Source organism: Sinocyclocheilus rhinocerous, unplaced genomic scaffold (genome assembly GCF_001515625.1).
Source record: "Sinocyclocheilus rhinocerous isolate Xijiao unplaced genomic scaffold, SAMN03320098_v1.1 scaffold3151, whole genome shotgun sequence".
In the NCBI taxonomy this organism is placed as follows: Eukaryota; Metazoa; Chordata; class Actinopteri; order Cypriniformes; family Cyprinidae; genus Sinocyclocheilus; species Sinocyclocheilus rhinocerous.
In genome coordinates this window covers 44,619-47,122 of record NW_015632748.1, presented here as the reverse complement: position 1 = coordinate 47,122, position 2,504 = coordinate 44,619, and positions in this window count along the sequence as shown.

Below are 2,504 nucleotides of genomic sequence, written 5' to 3'. Positions count from 1 at the left end.
GTCGTACGTATCGCATTGTCACATGCCTTGTAAAAATTCATAAAAATGTGACTGATTATCTGACGACTGTATCAGCGCAGATTTTCCTCGCGCTTTGGACTTTGAACCCTGGTTAACAAGCAGATAGCGCTGTCAGAATACATGCAATGCGCGCGTATATTAGAAAACATAACGTTGTGCAGTTTATTTACTAATTGTTTAAGGCCATTTCGCGATTTCAATCATCATACAGTAACCAGCAACAATCACCCCTTCCTCTTCTCATTGAAGACATGCGATGCAGTCCTAAACAGTCTCTCGCTGTCGGTGCTTGTAATGATTTTTGCGTCTTTCTCCGACAGTTTAAATGCTTCCACACTGCTGCCGTGTGTGCTGCATAATAAAGAGTGCGCACCTATCACTCTGAGCTGGTTGCTATTTGATCGCGTCATATCATTGTTCGGTACAATTTATTCGGTCTTTTCTCTTATTCGGTTGCCGAACATTCAGAGCATCCCTAAAATTCGTGATTTCAAATTATGCTGCGCTTTATGCATTTGCCCACTTTCATATTCATGTAATTTTCACTGTGTGCTGTATGTAAAATGAGTGTTGCCTTGGCCTTATTTGAAAAAAAAAAATATTCCCAATGCACACAAATTTCCCAGAATACTGAGTGCTCTGTTGGTTACAGTTTACTTCTTTTTTTTAAATATATTTTTATGAAATATTTATTTATTTGTGAAAAATACTTTGTCATTTAAAGTATAAGTATGTTCATTTTACAAATATATTTTTTAATCCATTTATAAATTATTTCAAATTTCTTAAATATTAATAAAAATAAATACAATTATATCGGCTTTATATCGGCCATCCTGCTTTCCAAGATATCGGCATCAGCTGTGTGAAAATAAGTGTATAATTGTAGCAGTTCATTGTTGGAGCTGAGCTGAATGAGAGAGAGAGACAGACAGAGAGAGAGAGAGAGAGAGAGATGCAGAGCACGTGCAGAGCAAGGGGACGCCAGGAACAGTATTAAGAACCGTTGCCTGTTCCCAAGGGCGGTGTTTATCTGGGTTTGTTACCTCACGAACCTGGAAAATAACTTGTAGTCCCTACCAGCCGTTTTTGTAGGCACTAAACTGCCAGAATTTTAAAAGACGATATCTCCGTTTGCATTGAACTTTCAGCTTCGTAACTTTGCAGATATTGTTATGCTCAAACAGCAACATTACACACTAACTAACGTTAAAAAAGTGAAATCGCAATGAATCACCCCTTTAACTATGCCATGGAGGAACAAACGGGAGAAACCTCATGTTACGGCCGTCATGATCGCAATGAAAACATACCGGATCAACACTTTTCATGCACCGCAATGTAAGATTCAATTAATTTACATTTAACCAGTTTAATATGGAGAGGCACTGAAAGGTAACGTTAGACCTTCTTTTAGGTGTTTTTGACCTACACTGTACATGACCTATGTTGTACATGACACTCTAAATAGCAAACTGTTATCATGTCATGTGCAGTGTACATGTTGTGTTTGTACCTAAACTTTTTTTCCGCCTGGAACGTACGTATTCACATCATTTTGTAGCAAATACTCTAGTCTAGCACATCCAGTTCTCAAAAGTCTTGTGGACAAATGTTCTGTATGTGTTTCATGGCCTTAGTTCAGTCAGTGACTTAAAACATTTTAGTTTTTCACTAAACACGTATAAAAAAAACACAAACATGAACACTATATTCATGCTGCTCATGTATTATTGTAGCCCAGTTTGTGCTGATTACAGTGTAATCAGACTTTATCCATTAATAAGTGTTTAAGATACTGGAAAAAACACAAATGTCAGGGCATGTCAAAACTTCTCCAGGGCCCCAAACCCCTCAGACCGCAGAGGGTTAAAGCTTTGTAAGCCTAATGTACCACAAACAGTCATTAAAGTTGAATGAAGAATAAACACCAACCTCCTTGTTCCTCGTGTTTTATTCTGCAGGGTTCTGGTTCCTCGTGTTTTATTCTCCGGGGTTCTGGTTCCTCGTGTTTTATTCTCCGGGGTTCTGGTTCCTCGTGTTTTATTCTCCGGGGTTCTGGTTCCTCGTGTTTTATTCTCCGGGGTTCTGGTTCCTCGTGTTTTATTCTCAAGGGTTCTGGTTCCTCCTGTTTTATTATCCAGGTTTCTGGTTCCTCGTGTTTTATTCTCAAGGGTTCTGGTTCCTCCTGTTTTATTATCCAGGTTTCTGGTTCCTCGTGTTTTATTCTCCAGGTTTCTGGTTCACTCGTGTTCTCCTCTCTCTCCTCTTTAACAAACACCATCTTCACAGCAGCAGATCTCAGTTCAGATGATACTCCTCCAGATATTCCTGCTTGCTTCAAAACTTAGTCACGACTATGAGGACGAGAATATTACAGGTATTTAATGACCTGATTCAAAAACAGTATTTTTTTTTCTTACAGAAACAACATTTCTAACCGTTTGTATTAAACCAGCACCACAACAAAACAACAGAGAGCG